The sequence below is a fragment of the Enhydra lutris genome, unplaced genomic scaffold, assembly GCF_002288905.1.
Source record: "Enhydra lutris kenyoni isolate GAN:26980312 unplaced genomic scaffold, ASM228890v2 scaffoldscaffold6, whole genome shotgun sequence".
In the NCBI taxonomy this organism is placed as follows: Eukaryota; Metazoa; Chordata; class Mammalia; order Carnivora; family Mustelidae; genus Enhydra; species Enhydra lutris.
In genome coordinates, this window is record NW_019154090.1 from 35056467 (window position 1) to 35075689 (window position 19223).

The following is a 19223-nucleotide window of genomic DNA, read 5'->3' on the forward strand; positions in this document are numbered from 1 at the left end:
GCCCTTTATTTAGAGTGACGCTCTGAAGTACAATATGCCAACGAGAAATTGATTTGACTTTTTAATTCCACCAAATGAGGAGGTCAATGCAGCAGTGAGTTTGATTAAGTGAGTTTCTCTTTCATCTCTACCTCCATTCTTTCCTTCCCAGTGTCTTACCCCTCCATTTCCATCTTCCCCTCCTGCCTGTGTCTCTACCTTTCTCTCCCACACACACCCCAATGTGTAACCTTAATAAAGCCAAAGAACAGTAATTACGGTCATTTCTAACTCAAAGAGGCATATAACACATTAAATTAGGGGAAACTTATCAGTAATGTAGCATTTCAAAGTAGTTGTGCATAGATACTATTAACAAAGTATATTGCACTGCAATCATAAACTCATACACCAAAACTAAAAATGCATTTCATCAAATGAGTTTAGAGTCATACCCCTTTAGTTCATTAGTACTTTATAAAAAGATGCATTAAGACCAACTTCCTGTTGGTAAAGAATACATCAGTACACTTTGAAGGTGGTGTTGAACAAATTATATTTTCTAAAATAATGCTTCCATATAATTTATCATTTCAATGTAATGCAAATTACTGGATGACAGCTGTATAAATGTATACTTGTCATGAATCTTTGGAATCTATAGAACATGCTTGCTATTATGGTCTTTATTTTCTTGGACAGGTTGAATCATGCAGGCTCTATAAGCTACAGGTCTAATTGAATATAGAATGCACTACTTAAACTTTAAGCTTCCATAATTCATGGTTATTATATTTCTGATTTCCAACAATCTGTGTTTAGTGAGGAATTCAGGATAAATAAAATGGTTAGTTCCAAAATTCTTATTGTATTAAACAATTTCAATAAGTCAATTACAAGTTAAGAGTTTAAGATGTCATATATAAACTATACCTCTGTGTATTTTAAAGAGATAAGTTACTTTTAGAAGGCTGTCTGTCATAGACTTGGACTTCTCTGTTAAGCATTTTATTAAAGTATAGCATACATAACAAAAATGTGCAGAAATCCGGGGTAGAAATTCATGAATTTTCACAAAGAGAACACATTCCTGCAATCACAGTGCAGACCAAGGAGAAAAGTGCCAGAAGGCTCCCTCGAGCAATGCCTGAGTCATCAGCTCTACCAAAGCTCTACTAAAGACAGACCTTATCATGACTTCTCCCACCAGAAATTGGTTCTGCTTGATTTTGAACTTTATATACATAGAATCACACAACATGTATTCTCTTAGGCCAAGTGTCTTTGATTCAATAGTTTGTGAGATTAATTCATGTTGTTGTATGCCACATTCTTTCCCATTGTTGTGTGGTATTTCACTGCATGATTATACCACAATTTATAAGTTTGCTCTCATGTTGATGAATAGTTGGGTGGTTTCCGGTTTTGGACTATGAGAAATAATGCTGCCATGAATGTTCTAGTACTTGTCTTTTGATGAACACACATATGATGCTGCCACAGGGTATATATGTACATGGGAGAATTGCTGGGTCAAGGTTATGTGTCTATTTGGCTTGACAAGATAGTTCCTATCAGCTTCCCAGAGTGGTTACACAATTTACACTCCCACCAACAGCTTCTCAATTGTTCATATGCTCATCCACACTTGCTGTTGTCGATCTTCCTCATTACAACTATTTGGTTTTCATTATCATGTGTAGTGGCATCTTACTGTGGTTTCATTTTGCATTTCCATGATGATTAATGAATCTGAGTGTCTTTCATATACATCAGCCATTTGCAGTCTCTCTTTCATGAAATAGCTGTTCAAATCCCTTGCTCCTTCTCCCATTGGATTCTCTCCCTTTTTCTTACGGATTTGGTGGACTTCTTTATAAATTCTGGATAAAAGTCTTCTGCTGCATACCTGTGTTGAAATATTTCTTCACGCTATGATTTTTTTCATTCTCTTAATAATGCTTTCGATAAACATGTAATTTTAAGTAGCCCAATTTAGATATCTTTTCATTGTAGTTCTTACTCTCTGTGCCCTGTTTTCAAATTCTTTGCTTTCGCCAAAGTCATGAATATGGTCTCCTAAGCTAGATTTACAATCTATTTGTAACTGATTTATGTGTATTACAAAGGTGGTCCAAATGGATTCAAAGGAGAGAAGTTCAGTCACCTTTCAGCCTTTGCTTCTGAAGCATAGCCATTCTTAGCAACTCCAAGGAACTAAAGAAAATGCAGGAGAAACTGATACAACAGCTGTATTAAGGTAGGGAGATGGCCAAGCATCTACTGAAGGAATCTTCTACTGATTATTATCTTATTGTTATTCAAAGAAAATAAAAAAGGGTATTTTTGAAAAGTATATCCCTTATTTACAAAGAAAACAATACCTTCTTTTCCTCCACTAGTAACTCTCAAATTCTTTTTTTAGAAGATTTTATTCATTCATTCATTCATTCATTCATTCATTTAGAAAGCACACAAGCCAGGGGAGGGGGAGAGGAAGAGGGAGAGAGAGAATCCCAAGCCGACTCTGGGCTGAGCATGGAGCCCAACGGGGAGATTGATCTCACAGCCTGAGCTGAAATCAAGACTCAGTTGCTTAACTGACTGAGCCACCCAGGTACCTCCATCCAAATTCTAAAACAAAACAAAAACCCCCAAATCCTCAGATGCACATTTAGAAAAGCTTCACAGAATAGTGTTGTCCAGTAGAAATATAATGCAAACCACATATGTTAACTTTAAATTTCCTAGTAGCCATGTTAAAAAATGAAAAAGATCAGGTGAAACTGATTTTAGTAATATATTTTGTTTAACATAAAAGATCGAAAATATTTTCATTTTAACATGTGACATGAACCACACATAAAGAGACCCATAGCCACATGTGGCTATTGTCTACCATATTGGTCAACCCAGCCATAGACATTTATATGAATATAATGGCCTTAATAAATATTACAAGGTACATATCGACAAGTCAACCAATTTTATATTCATGTTATGTTTACATATTTTTTTTTCAAAGATTTATTTATTTATTTAAGAGAAAGAGTGCTTGTGCAAACAGGGGAGAGGCAGAGGGAGAGGGAATCTCAGGTTGACTTCCTGCTGAACATGGAGCCCAAGGTGGGGCTCGATCTCATGACCCTGAGATCATGACCGGGCTGAATCCAAGAGTTAGACACTCAATCAGCTGAGCCACCCAGGTGCCCCTCATTCCATATTTAGAGAATAACACAGTGGTTCTCAATATATAGCCTCTGGGACAGTTATCATAGCATCACCTGGTATTGTTAGAAATGAAAATTCTTAGCTCCACCCCAGATTTTCAGAATCAAAAAATCTCTAAGGGTAGGTCTATCAATCTGTGTCATTGTGATTTTGATGTGTGCTCCACAACTTGAGAATAACAGGGTTATCTGTTTTATACGATAATATTAACTTTGTATTAGAACATTATAAATATACTGTCTTTTCTGAAGCAGAAGCATTTCTGGGGTGGGGTATAACCTCTTAGGTTATCATCTTGCATATTCCAAATGAGACCTCTCATGGCATGACATATGGTCTGCTACCCTCTACAACAGATAGGTGGGAGAATTTTGTTTGTTTGCTTGCTGATGATTCCCAATTGCCACAGGCATCTATTAAATTTTCAGAAGACTTGGGCCCAGATTGTAATAATCAGAGCAAGAAAATTCTATCAGAGAAAAGCAAATAGCTACTTTCCCCTTATTAGCTCTGTATGAATACAGTGAATATGTAAAGAGATGCTTGAAGAACCCTTACGATTTTTTAATATTTATTTGTCTTTAGATATATGATCTTGGAAAACCCAATTTTATTAGATTGATGTTTCCTTAAAGGTAAGGAGCTTTTCCCACGTTTACGACTATGGTATCTCCAGCACATAGAACAGTTCCGGGCACCCAGTATGTTCTCAAATAAGTATTTGTTAAATGAATGGATGGATGCGTGATAAACCCCCTCCACATCTCAGATTCTGGTTTAGGAAGACAGTTAGTTCAGTTAGTGGGGCTCCCTCATTATTTTAACACAAAATGAGCTCAATCATTCTGCTCTAATCTTTTTAAACAGCATTCCGCTTCTTTCCAAAAAACTTCCATCTAAAGGTTCATATAGGAAGATTACAAGAAATCCTCATAATAGAGAATTTTAAGGAAAGTTCTTAAAATAGATTAGATTGCAAATTCCCTAAGGGTAAAGATTTTGTTTCATTCACTGCTGAAATCCTAACGTTCAGAACACTGCCCATAACACAGATGCTCAATAAATACTTGTCAGAAGAATAAATTTTACCCTTTTAAAGTTTCTTTATAGCTATTTCTCTCTCCTTTCTGCACACACACAGGAAACTCATCCATTTTTGTATTTTCCCAGGGCGTTCTACTCACCTAGTATGCCACCCACTGTGCTTTCTCCACATCCACTGAGATCCCATTAGTCCTCTCAATGTGGTTCAAATCTTCCTCTTCCAGAGAGGCTTCCCAGAACCTCAAGGTTGGCTGAGCCTCCACACTTCCGTCTAAGCTCCATACTTCTACCCTCTTCAATCCAATACTTGCTAACATGAGGTCTTTCATTCATTCCTTCTTCACCATTGCATTCTATATAGACTCTGGCTTCTTGAAAGCCAGAACCACTTAGTTGGATTTTTTTTTAAATCTTCCCCACAGATGAGTGCTCAGAACATATTAGACATAATTATGATTTGACTTAAAGGGGAACCTTTCACAGTTTTGGTGAGGGGGGCCCAGAACAGTCCTACTTTATTACTGTTATCCTGGTATGACTATTAAACAACTGTCCTCTTTACTCTCAAACCAGTCTGGGTTTGGACAAGATATAATCTGTTTTCTCAAGTTATAGCCAACATTGATACAATAAAATATTGGCCATAAAATATCTTTGAGTTCTTGACAATAAGCCATGATTCTAGAGCTGTTGGACCATTGTAATGAATCTGACCCATGCAATGTCTTTACTAGTAGTGACTGTATTTATTTGGATTTGGAAAAGAAGGAAAACAAATTCAAATAGTATGGAAGGTGGGATAGCTGGCTTGATGAATCTTCTCTTATCTCTCAACATATTGTTTAGAAACCTTCCTGAGAAAAAAGAGGAAAAGGTGGTACAAACCCTCAACTACATGCTTTCTTACTTCGTACTTTTAAAGCCTTTGCTCACGTGTGATTTCCTTTGATGTTTACAACACCCCTCTTAAGTAGATCAAGGTGGTAGATATTGGTTTTCCTATTTTAGAAATAAAACAACTTCATGGAGTCAATACCACTTGGCCACCCAACAAGAGATAGAAGCTAGTATAAAGTCAGGATTTATATTAAAATTGGACAGCTCCTTTTCCCCCATTAAAATACATGTTCTTCAGTTATCCTTCCACAGCTGAGGACAATCATGTCCTTCTCCAATAAAAATGAAAACATTTGTAGCAAGAATCAAGGAGCACTTCATCCGAGGAATATTTGCAAACATGCCATTGGGGATGCTTTCTAAGCTATAGAGATGATTAGGATCACACCTCCCATTCATCCCATCTTTACGCTTTCTAGGGTGCCTTTCACTTTCTTTCATACCAAACTCAAGGAATAGGCAGACTAGGTGTTTTCACTTTGCTTCACTCAGCACTCAAGAGAGGGGACGAAGCGAGCTCAAGACTGCGTTGAGGCCTGTAAGGGGTGCAGCTAAAAATGATGCAGGTCACCTGACTCCTGACTCCCGGTTCCTTTGGCTTTGCCAAATGAAAAGGTCACAGAATAAAATGCCAAATTTCCCATGAAGCTTACTGTGGTGAGATTTAACCTGCCTTTAAATTAAAAAAAAAAAAATAGGAAATTGACACAAAGATCATTTTAAAATTTTTCCTGTCTTTATGTAACAGATCAACAAAGGAAGAGCTTTACAGAGTTGCTTTACATTTTGAGCTTCACATGTTGATATAACTGGAACATTCCACGGAGAACAACACTTTTAGGAACACAAGCAGGAGCATCAGCCTAAGGCTGACGTTGTACAGCACCCTTCTCTGCATCCCCTGAGCTCCAGCCAGCTCTCAGGCCCTCACACTTCATGCCGTCTAAAATAAGCTGCAACCAGCAACTTGGAATATAGTCCTGACTGTATCACCAGAAGCCTCTCCTGGCTTAAGGACTCAGTGTGAGGTTCCACTTCTGTAGTTATTCCTTAGGTTTCTACAGATTCTCTCCTTGGCCCACTTTCCAACCAAAAGGGGAGATGCTAGATAAAACTGACTAGGAGTTCTTTGAGGTCACTGTTCATTACTTCCTTCTGGGGTATGAGAAAAGATCTGTGTGGCAATGAATTTCTAGTAGTAGAGAAAGACTGGGGTGCATATTTTTTTTCCTCCTAAGTCTATCTCTTAGGGAATTTTGAGGAAACGTTAAGCTTGTGAATGAAGGAAACAGGGCTGTTCTCCCATGGTGTTTTTGTTTGTTTTGTTTTGTTTTTTGGTGGTGGTGGTTGTTTTTAAAGACATTAGGTTGCTGCAGGTAAAGATCTACAAGTAATGTCCCCAAAAGCACCACTCCTTCCAGTTTAGTACGTTTTACAGAAAACTCTAAATTTCTATGATGACTGAAGGAACTCACACTTCACAGATGGGGAACCTGTAACAACGATCACACCACATGGGGAAGCAGCTGGCCTTCCCTATGGGTGTAGCTCTGTACACTTACTTGTGTTTGCCATGGAGACATCTCAGGTTAGAGGGCAACGGGGAGAATTAACGGGCGACCACCCAGTCCTCGAACATCTGGGTTAATGGGGATACCTGAAAACCTCCTTCATATTGCTCAGTGGTCATCCCTGGGCCACAAGGCCAGAAGGTGAAGTCAACGCCTCCACCACGGCTACCCATTTGGCTACTGACTTTTATTGCACATAGAAAGCAGACATTTCAGTTGCCTGTGGTCATAAAACCACTTCCTGGATGGGACAGACATTACTAGCACCCTACAAGGCCCCTATGTGTCCCCTCTAGTGTTCTGACCCCATGAAGCAGTTTATGGAGTTCTATCATCATAGATTGCTTTCACCTGTTCTTGAACTCTGTAGAAATGGAATCACACATGACATCTTTTTTGTGTATCTGGCCTCTTTTGCTCAATGTAGTATCTGTACGTTTCATCCACGTTGTTGTGTCTATCCACTACACATTCTTTTTATTGTTGCACGCTCTTCCACTGAATGACTAAATCAAGATTTATTTACCATTCTTCTATTGCTGAACATGTGGCTTAATTCCAGTTCTGGACTATTAAGATATGTTGGTGATGCACTAATTTTCCTTGGTTATCAATCCAGGGGGCTATTGCTGAGTCACAGGGTAGCTCTGTCAAGATTCTGAGTTGTTTCCTTGTTTCCATGTTACACACACACACACACACACACACAGAATCTGCCATGTGTGTAGGGTATAGGTAGCTTTCATTGATGTGGTATCCACTAGGCTTTTAAGTTTTACCAAAGGGGAAAAGATCCCAAGGAAAATAACAAGCAAGCAAAAGCAAAAACAAGTAAGACAGAAAAGTTACTTTCTTGGACACAAAATAATCAAATTGCCATGCAGATAGGATTTACTTTATGAAACTGGTCAATCTTGAGCTGCATGTTGTTTATTTGAAGTTGTCTGCAGGCTAGATCGCATTTGGAGGTTGCCTACAAACATGTTTTTTCCCCCTACATAATCAGATTCTTTACTGTTAGCATGTTTTTGTTTTTAATAAACCAGTGGTCAAAAACTGGGAGATTTCCTATCAGAAAACTCCAGCTTTCAAGCTTCTCCTAAAAAACTGGAATATCTGGTAGACCTGAGGCCCCATTGCCATCAAGCAATAACAGAGTAAAGTAGGTACTACTGCACTGAGACAAACACAAAGGTCCCTGTTTGCACAGTGCCTTCTACCACCTATGGTTTTTTACACTGCCTGGTCTCTGTAGGCTTGAGAACCTCTACCCTATGACCGGACAGTAAAGCTCATTTACATTTCTCTCATTTAGAGTACAGGGATTTGGCAATTCCCAAGATGAGAGTGTTCTAGAGAATTAAAATTTTGTCTTTTTACATGTCAAATTTCGAAATGTGTGGAAATCTTCCCTAAAACGTACTGTACACTAACCCACCTCCAAGAAATGGCTGACATAAGAGGGACAGCTCAGATTATGTTGAATCTGTGTGCTAAATGCATCAGAGGGAATATGGACAGGAGAGTAAGCAGAGCTTGTTCTCCTGATGGGAGAAATGTCACACAGGATATACGCCCACGGGACCAGGATTCTGATCAACATCTGTTAACCATGAGGGCAGGATATTTGACAACAGATGAGAAAAACGGCCCCTCTGATCCATTCGATTAACTACTTCCTGGACCAGACTCAATCCCATTATGATGAGTGCACTGGGCAGTTGCTAACTGCATTCATATATTTTCCTCGTGCCAAAGATATTAGTAGGGAGCCAATGTTACTTCATTTTGGCAGTTTGCATTCTAGATAATCTGAAGATTCCTTATGCTAAATTACAAATATATCCTGGTTACATTTAAGTTTTGATAGGCTCACTAGACAGTAAAGGAAGTATCTGACCATCCCCCATGCTGCCAGAATGAAAGAAAGAGAAAAGAAGCACGAGAACCTATGGAAAGAGTAATGAAAAAAGCAGCATAGTCCTAAGGGAACATGGTAATAGCACCACCAATCTGGAGACGAACTCTCAGTGCCTTTGCAAAGCAAGGCAGGGCAGCTAAACTTGAGAGACCGAACCTAGAATGGAACTTTGGAAAAGGAACAAAGTTGTCCCTGACTCCTAGAGAAAGCAAAGCAATCCTCACTGCAGGAAAACATCCCCATTCAGGCAGGCCCTAAGACTTCCCACATATTAACATCAATAATCAAATAATCCTATCACACAAAGAAAAACACCACCAAGCCAGGCTAACAGTTGACAATATAACCCATTTTCTATATCCTTTGTACTTCATCTTGGAAAATGAGCAGCTAAATACAAAGTAACTATGTCTAAAATATTTTTAAAAATTTAAAAATGGAAGATGAGCATGAGCTGACATAATAACTTCTTTGTCCCTATGCACTCAGATGTGGAAACTTGCTAAGGGACCATGCTATTTCATGATTCGTAAGCTTTTGACTTTTTTTTCTGATTATCCCAATTGTGCCACATCCCTATCAGCTGTCCAATTAATTTGTCCCAAAGACGCCCATGCTCTCGTGGTCACTGTCAGATCCCTGTGCTGGCATTTTAATTGTGCTCCCCTGTGGCAGTTGCATCTACACATCACTAACAGTAAGTGCAACTACTCAACCCCATTCTGGATCCCATCCTCTTGGTAATATTAGGAAGTTTAACTCCCAGACAGTGTCTTTGAACAATCCACCCAGGCCACAGACCACAGCCCCCATGGAGCTTCTCAGAGATGCCAGCCCCCTTCTCTAGGGAATGCCTTACTGTCTTTGTGAAAGGAGTACTCTCAGGGTCAGTTAGGCACATAGTCAAGTGATAGGTTCTCAGACTGAACCTAAAACCACCTCAACATTCCTCTTCCCTGAGCCATCTGACCCTTTAGCAGAACAATCAAAGAAGCTATGCCATTTTCTCCTTACTTGCTATAAGCCATCACAGCATAAAGACTTCTAACAACCATCCTAAGAAAACTGCCAGGGACAACTTCAAGTGTCTTTGACAAAAGGTTAAATCTTGGGGTGCCTGGGTGGCTCAGTCAGTTAAGTGTCTGCCTCCAGCTCAGATCATGAACCCAGAATTCTGGGATGGAGTCCCATCTCAGGCTCACTGCTCAGTGGGGAGCCTGCTTCTCTCTTTTCCTTTTCCCTCTCCCTCTGCCCCTCCCCCTGTTTGCATGTTGTCTCTCTGTCTCAAATAAAAGATTAAATCTTGAGTTATGTGTGAATTCCCCATGTCAATAAATCCTTGCAGTTCCAGCTTCCCTGTGGGTTTCACCCTCCCCCTTCCCTCCATACACTCAAGGTCAGTTCCCGCGCAGGTTTCCTTGGTTCTGATGGCACCTGTTAGCCAGGTACTCCAATTTTTCAGCGGGTGGGCTCTTTCTTCCTGAAGAAAGGCTGATACTCCTTCTGCTCATTATCAGCTTGGAGCAATGAAGAGTGGCTGAGATATATCTTAAGGAGAATGAGAATAGTCTTAGGAGGCACCACCTTCAAGGAAAATCCTGGCATAGCCATCAGGTGAGTGAGGCTGTTCTTTGTCAAGGGAGAAGGGATTGCTCCTGTCTTCCAGGATGGTTTAGGGGGATTCAGGAATTCAAGGTTGTCAAGCTCATCAACCTGATGACCCATCCTTTCTCAGCCTCCATGCTGGAGCCCTGAGTTTGAAACAGCAGATCCTACAAAGCTGTGTGGTCTCTTTTGAAAGCTCTGCCAACCTTACAGTCAGACCCCAGGCCCAAATTTTATCAGACTCTGCCCTGCAATAGCCAGTGAGAATTCTTCTGTACAGCTGCCATGAATACCCTCCAACTCTCAGAGCATGTATTAAGTTGGCAATTAACCATCCTCAGCCTAGCATTCCCTTCTCGCATGTCCAAAGTAGTCACCCTGCTGCACAATCTGTGTACCCGTCGCTGCCCTACTAGTTACTGTATGCTGCAGCCGCTAAGTATCCCGACACCTGACCCTCCATGTAAGTCTTACCTCAATTTACTACACGCGAAAGCTTAAATGATTGTGATGCTGCAGCACACCAGGGTCTGTTTTCATTCCAATTTGCCACAGAAAGATGTGGTCCTCATTGCTTTCAATGAGTAATCCAATTCCAAAATCCTATCCACAGAGTATCCCTTTCTAAAACCACTTATTTTAACTTAGTTTCCCTGGGAAATGGACCTGAGACAAGCATTAAGTGCTAAAGATTTCATTGGAGCATGCAATCCCCAGGCAGGAGAAAGAAGAGAACAGAAGCAGGTCCGGGAAAGATAGGAAGCTAAGGTAATAGGTTACGGTTCTGGGCACTACATGACCATGAACTATGAAGGAGCACAGCCAGTAGCCCAGACAAGGGCATCTGCAAAGTAACATGGAACACCTTTAAACATGTGGTACAAGGACATATGTCCTAGAAGAGGCAATCAGATGAGGAGACAAATGATGAGGGAATTTATCTGCCTTGATTCCTCTTCTCTCTCCCAGGAGCCAGTTGCTAAGATCTAGGTCAGTGGTTGTCCACTAGGTATAATTTTGTTCCCCAGGGTGACACCTGATGAGATGTGTGTGTGTGTGTGTGTGTGTGTGTGTGTAGAGATTTTTGTTGTTGTTGTTGTCATAGCTGTCACCTAGTGGGTAGGGGTCAAGCATAATGCTAAATATACTACAATGTACACGAGGTTCCTTACTACAATTTTTCAGTCCAAAATGTCATTAGTGCTTCTGTTGATAAACCCTATTCTAGGTGATGGTAAAGCCAAGAGAACCCAAAGAAGTGTATGAGACATATTTAACAAAATCACCCAGCAGAAAAAGACAAAAGATATGGAAGACATTTCACAGAAGAGAAAACACAAATGGGGAACAAAACACAAAAAGATACCAAACCCTGTTAGTAATGAGAGAACTCAAATCACGGTAAGATAGCATTTCACACTTAACTGATCAGCAAAAATTAAGACATCAAGAATACCAAGCATAGGGAGGAAGTCTCAAGGTGATTCTCATTTATGGCTGGTTGGAAGGAGAAACTGCTACCAACTCTCTAGGAAAGAGTGTAGTATTATGTTGTAAAGTTGAACATGTACACATTTGAGGTGACCACTCATTTCCATTTGCCTGGTATTTTTCCTGGTTTTAGCCCTGAAAATCCTGCATCCTGAGGAACCACACAGTTTGAGGCAACCTGGGGTGGGTGGTTTCCTATATCATGTGTTCTAGTAACTCACTTCTATGTAGATATCCCTGAAAAACTTACACACACGCTAGGAGACACATAAAAAATGATCGTAGTATCCTTGGTCATAGCTGAAAATGCAAAAATGGAAACAGAAATGCCAATCTACAGAAGAAGATATGTTCACACGATGTCACATTATTTAGCTGTGAAAATGAGCTATAGTTACATGTAACGATGCAGATGTATCTTAGAAATATAAATGTGTGAGGAAATGAGCGAATCTTTAGACTGAGTATAAAATCATTACTATTAAGCTCAAAAGGAAGCAAAAATTAATAACATTACCTAGAAATATACTCATGTTTGGACCTATTTTTTTTTTTAAGCAAAATAATGGTAAATGGTAGATGTGAATTTAGGACAGTGGTACAAGGTACAACCGTAAACTCTGGAGGGTAGGTGGGGAGATGGAATGGGGAAACACTCTGCTACCTCAGAGAAAAATTAATAATAATTAGGTCCCTAGAGACTGTTCACTGGATTTTGTGTCTTCGCTGTCAGCTTTAACTATATTAATTTGTCTTTGGCTATGTTATTTTTTGTTTATTTTACCTTTTCTGAAAAATATAATCCTTATCTTACTTTTTAGAAATAGGTAGCAAAGAATCACCAATATATCTGCTAGACGAGAAAAATGGAATATGTTCCCCAAGCCAACAAGGGTGGGTATTTGGGCCCTGGGTTCTCCATTCAGGGGTCTGGCCAGCATTTACTTCCAGAGTCTAGTTCCCATTCTGCCTCCAAGGAGCTGGTGATGCGATCTGGTATCAGCATGTTAAGTCTCATGCTACAAGGTGCTGTGCCTGGTGGCTTACAAAAGCACATCGAAACAAAGACCCAAGAGAACTAGAAGTCACTTAGGAAAACAGTAAAATAAGGCTTCTGTTTAATTTACACAATCCAGTTTCAAAATGAAATACCCATGAACTGAAAATTACCATTTCACACACACATCCCAGTGGAAACATACACGGACACATCTCTTTCTAAATACATCCCTGGTGTCAGCTGCGTCAGAGACCTATTCGAGAAACTTGTCCTCGTGAGGCTCTGGAGCTTTGATATTTTGGTTTCAGACTATAATCCAAGATCTTTTATTTGGGGGACCCTTTGTTTTGTGGGTATGGAAGGTGCACCACAGAAAGAGTTTCCATCGTGTAATCTACATTATCACCTGACCTCTCTGAAGCCACAAGTTGCATACGCTGAATCATGCATACAGCTGTTCTTGCATCCAGGATCTCCCTCAAACTCACCTCTCTCTCCAAGTGCCAATCAACGTATTTCCTTCCTCCCCCTTCCTTTTTGAAATAAGTACCAATCTTACCAATCACTTCCCAAGAGAAATCTTATAATACTGTTAACCCTATTGCTACAGCAACCCGGACAGCCACCCATCCACTCATTAACCTGACTTTGCTCGCCTTCCCATTTGCTTAACATTTTTTTTTTCTTAAACGTTATTCTTCCTACAAATTAACTTTTCTTTGCTTGAATTCTGGTACATTTCCCTACCTCTCTCTAGTCCTTAATGTTGCTCTCTCTCCTGGTGCTTGCCTCCTGCCCTCAGCACTGTATGTCTTCATTATGGGACACTGGGTGTCTCTGAAAACATACTACATGCCTTGCCTCAAATTTCCTTCCTGCTTTATCTAGCTGAGGAAAACCTACTTACCCTGTAAGCTTTAATCCAGATGTTTCTTTTCTTGGTAGATCTCCCCTTCCTGTCTCAGTGCCCTTTTGCCATGTGACTCTGAAGTTCCTCTTACCAAGAGGTGGAGTCTACTTCTACATCAGGGCTGGTCTTATGGCTGCTTTGACATATATAATGCAGTGGAAGTGACTGTTCTGAGCCTCAGCCTCAGGAAGTCTTACACACTTTCATTCACTCTCCAACCCGCCTCGGCCACCATAGGAATAAGCCCAGGCTAGCCACTGAAGAACTGAATTGATTCAGCTACATTCACTCAGTTACCAGGTGTGTGAGGGAAAGTCTCTTAGTCTAGCCAGTCCCCAGCCAATGTTAGCTGAACGCAGATCAATGAGTGAACCCACTTCAAACCAGCTAAACCTGGCCCACATCAGAAGAACTTTTTAACTCACCCACAGACTTGGCAGCAATAATACATACTTGTGTTCAGCCACTAAGTCGTGGGACTACTCGTTACACAGAAACAACTGATACCTTCTTTCTTCATCCTACTTAATAGCAGTAACACACTTCCATAAGGCTCTTATTACATGCCATGTTTTCTGGTCTTTCTCTTCCGGATCTCCTTGAGAACATGGGCAATTTTTTGGTATTCCCAAATCTAAATGGTTCCTGCCAACTTCCAAATAAACGGGTATCTGAAAAATAATTAATTAGTTAATTAAGGACTACAGCAATGCCTGAGAGGTGGTTTTGGAGGCAAATCAGAATCTGAATCCTGGCTCTATTTCCTGTATGTATTACTCCTGAGAATTTGGTTACCTTGCTCAACCTTATCTGCTCATCTATACATGGAAGACCATAAAAAATATATATGCTGCAGGATTATGGTGATAAAATACCTATTTCCCCTCCCCTCCACCTGATAGTAAGTGACAACTCTCTGTTCAACAAATGAGAATTAAATGATAAAATGTAATGCATTTATTATAGCGCATGGCTTCAAGTATTACAGTATTTGATAAATGACAGTTCTACTAATATGATCATGAGCATCCCTGTTGTCACTTCTTAGAGCAGTAACTCTCAGTACTCCATCATACCCTCTTGACTTCATCTGTGCATGCTGATCTAATGGCCACTTCCAATGGCAAACACCTGGGGTTCTTTGCCTGAAGATTCCTCTGGTTGCTGGAGTCCTCTTGGTCCACATCTATGGCAGGCCACAGATGCCAGGGAATTAACATCCTTCACTTCTATCCAGGGGAGCAGTCTTCCATCAAGGCAGATGGGGAAAGGTGGCTGATTGCCTTGTCCTTGGTTAGGATAAATCCAAGTTTATATTCTATATTGCAGCCCAGAATTGCCCAATGGGATCATACTCCTCTTGGTCACAGTAATAATAAGGTATTTTTCTGTTTTCTTTCTCTTCCCCACCCCACAACCTCATTTCCCTATAAAGGTATACTGCCATCACTTTCCAATAAACACCAGTATCCAAACTTTTTGTCTCACTATTTATTCCAGAGAAATCAACCTAAATCAACTACTAATCTTTCTGTTTTATTGTATCCTTATTGCTTCTGCATACAGTTACTTGTTCAGGAACTTTGATTCCATTTGGAAGCCTAGCCTTGTAAAGATGTCTCCAACTAATCAAAGAGTTGTATCTGATCCAGTGGATGACAAGACCAATCACAGAATGTGGTATACTACCTTTAGGTTTTCTTGGATATTTTCATCATGGTTCCATTCTCTGAGTACATCAGGATGGGGTTAACTTACAATCGATCTTGGGTAGTTCCATGCTTATGCCAAAGGGCATGTGGAACCATGGTATTGATTCCTGGCCAAGATAGAAGTGACATGTAATAGCTAGTGATTTATAACATGAAGTTAGAAGTCTGAAACTCACCCCAAGGCATACTGTACCAGCCTGTCCATGCTGCTTATGGAAACTGACGGACTGATGGTTTACACCTGTTGACCTGTTCACAAAGCCTGCTTTTAACTCCCTGGGCCGTGGGTTATAAAATCTCCTAGGTAAGCCTGATACTTGGCTTCCCTGAGACCATGGTGTCACACGTGTATCTTGGTGGTTCATGATCTGAAGATGAAGGGCATCAAGTGTGATGTAGAAAAGGCCCTGAGAGCCACACCTAGAAGTCTTGGTCCCCTCCAAGGCTTGCTGTGCTTGCTTTCTTCTGCTGTACCCTTTCCTTTGTTTTATTAGAGCTGTATATGTGTAATCTACCCGGCCTGTCTTCTGACAATAAAAGGCTTTTGAGAAGGGTTTGTGGGTAAAGAAAGGAAGGGTTCTCACAGCACCCAATTTTAAAACCCTTCCAGAAAGTGGTAAGTACTGGAAAGCAGTGCTGTGTACCTTGCTGAAGCTCTTAAAACACAGTTTGACTGAATTATCACAAAAAGTCTTCCGAACCCAGGGTGTGAGGTTGGTCTATGCTCTAACAGTGGCTGCTGGCTTCTTGAAATCTTGGACCTGCCTGGCAAGGTCAATGCACAATTCTTTACCCTCTCTTCCCCTCCTCTGTGGCTTTGTACATGCTCACTTGGGTCAAGACATTAAGCCCTCACCTACAGAGAGCTTTCGATTCTCTGGCAAACATTGCTCAAATTCTCATATTCTTGTCTTCTTGGAACATCAATTTTAAGGTGTATTTTAGTTATTGCTTCAGTGTTCCAACTAGGAGGAATCCAGTATGAAGTTCTAGTCTTGAAGTCATGCTTGAGGGACTTAAGCCACCAGTCCTTAAAAAACGCATAGGTTTCTTATCTAGAAGGGCACCTGTCATATGGGTAACCTCTCTGTGATGGGAGTAACAATGTTCTCAGATGTCAGGAACCCTGCTGGAACCAGAGAGAAGTTGCACAAGAATCTGGAAGGGTCATGTCTCCAAATGTTAGGAGATGACCTGTCTAGAAAACCTGAGCTTTCAGAACGGAAATTTCTTTCTTTTTCACTACCTGACATCAACCTCCTCTGAGTTTCAGAACCAGGCTACAAACAAACATATCCTAAGCTACTTTTTGAAACTATAATACAAAAAGTAACACTGGATGAGTGTATATTAAAATACAAAAGAACAGCATATCCTTCATATGGAACTTAGAGTTACGTCTGGGGATTCATAGCACTGGTGGTCATCTAGTTTAATCTACCTGAAGCAGACCCCAAATATATTTTAAATCCATTTATCCCCAATGTCATGTCCCTAAGCCAATTATCTCTTGCCTAGGCAATGGCACTCTGTTTTCCACTATTACAGAGCCCCTATCCCTTTGCTAAACATACCAGAAAGGCCTTTTTAAACTACAAAATAAACTCACTCCCTTGCTAATAACTCTCCAATAACTTCTATCTTCATTGGAGAAAAATCCAGATACTTTTCTTTGTCTGAAAGGGGCTCCAACTTCATCTCCTACACAATGCTTCTCCAAATCCCCTCTCCAAGCAATGCAGATCTGCTTCCCAAGCCTTGAAAGTATCTGTCTAGATCCTGATTTATGGCACACGCCAAGGTTTTATCTCAGCTGGGTCTTTTCCATCATCCAAGTCTCAAGCCAAGATTCTCTGAGTGATCTTCTCTGATACCCAAACTAAAGTAGCCTTTCAGTCACGCTGCATCTTTTTACCTTGTTTACTGTGTTTGCAAACTCTATTAACAGCTACCAGTTTCCTATGCACATATTGACTTATTTCCTCCAGCCAGAATGTCAATTCCTTCAGGGCCATACCCTTGCCTTCTCTGTTTACTACTGCATCCCTAAGGTCTAGAATGGTTTGCTAACATGGAGAAGCCACCCAATGAATAGATGTTTAATAAATGTTCTCTGCTTTTTTACTATTACATAGTTTTTACTTTCTTTAGTATATGTGCTGCCGAAGTGAGCACAGTTTTTACTTTCTTTAAAAGATTTTATTTATTTGAGAGAGTGAGTGAGAGTGAGTGGGCAGGGTTGGGGGAGAGGGAGAGGGACAAGCAGACACTCCTCTGAGCAGGGAGCCCAATGCAGACCTCGCCCAGATCCCAGGACCCTGGGATCATGACCTGAGCCAAAGACAGATGCTTAGCTGACTGAGCCACCCAGGCACTACTACATATTTTTTATTGTGATATACTTGACATATATCATTTGTCTGAGTTGTACAACCTGATTTGGTATTTTTATATACTGCAAAATGACCACCACACTAAGTTGTTAACATCCAGCATCTCACATGTTAATTTTGTGTGTGTGTGTGTGTGTGTGTGTGTGTGTGTGTGTGTGTGTGAAGAGAACTTTTAAGATCTATTCTCTTAGCAACTTTCAAATACACAATACAATATTGGTTAACTACGGTCACTGTGTTGCACATTACATCCCCATGACTTATTTTACAACTGGAAGTTTGTATCTTTTGGTCACCTTGACCATTCCACTGATTCCCCATCCTCCAACCCACCTCTAGCCACCTATAATGTACTTTTTGTAACTTTTAGCTCAGATTAAAAAAAAAAATTTTTGTGTTAACTGATTCCACAAATAAGTGAGTTCATACGGTATTTGTCTTTCTCCATGTGTGACTTATTTCACTTGGCATAACGCTCTCAAGGTCCATCTCTGTTGCCTCAAATGACAAGTCTCCCCCTTTTATGGCTGAATAGTATTCCACTGTGTGTGTGTGCATGTGTGCAAGTGTGTGTGTGTCTGTGTGCATTATAGAAAATAAAATTTAAAAAAGCAAAACTGTAACATAATTCATTCCCTACCTTTTTTTGATGGCTGTGGATGAATCAGACTCCAGAGGAGTTTGGCTATTTCTGTCCTGCAACTTTTTGTCGGAGTTCTTCAGTGCTCTTCATTTTTCTTCAGTGTTCATTTTGGCAAGAGGTGGAAGCATTTTGCCACAGTATATTTCTGTAACAACATGGTAGCAACATGCGTCAGAAACCCACCAACATTATGCTCCGTTTAAAAATAAACAACCTCACTTACTTCACATTCCTCTACATGCTGCACATCCTTTCTCTACTGTTTCAGTCATTCCTGCAGGCATGCAGCTCCTGACCTGTTATTACCTGGATCCCCCCAGCCATGTTAGGCTCCCCAAGCACCTTGCCTGCATCTCTCATAGCACTGTCCCACCCTGGTCCGCTGTGAGTCCAACTTTTCAATAAGGAGTGAGCCTATGGAGGCAGGAACTGTGCCCTTGGTTCCTGATTCTCTGGGGCCAAGACCACCTCTAGAAATTCATACAGTCAATTCCCATCATTTGCAGTAGTCACATTCTAGACAGTAGCCACAAACACCAAATTAGCGAATGCTGAACCCATAACCTTGTTTTAGAGTTTTATGTGTGTTTCTTTATGTGTGTTTCTGTTTAAAGACACATCATATATATGATGTGTGTATGTGTGTGTGTATATATTTGATTCATTAACTTTCAACTTAGCCAATAACACCAGAACTCACACCTGAATAAAGATTGCCAAGGACATGAATTTTTTCCACAAGGCACTTCACACTGAGAAATACGAAACAGAACCTCAGCACTCTGCTCGGGGACCATTTCAAACAGCAAAACCACCAGCAAAACCA

The 19223-nt window shown here is 40.4% G+C and overlaps 1 protein-coding gene across 1 annotated transcript in view; it reads right to left on the reverse strand.

The window, feature by feature from the left end:
- The window catches only part of LOC111141714 (p21 (RAC1) activated kinase 5), a 284924-nt gene that overhangs the window by 145067 nt on the left and 120634 nt on the right, over positions 1-19223 (reverse strand). Inside the window, exon 2 of the mRNA XM_022494496.1 lies at positions 18395-18542. The gene's annotated coding sequence lies outside the window, so the exon portion shown is untranslated. The remainder of the gene's footprint in view (positions 1-18394; positions 18543-19223) is intronic.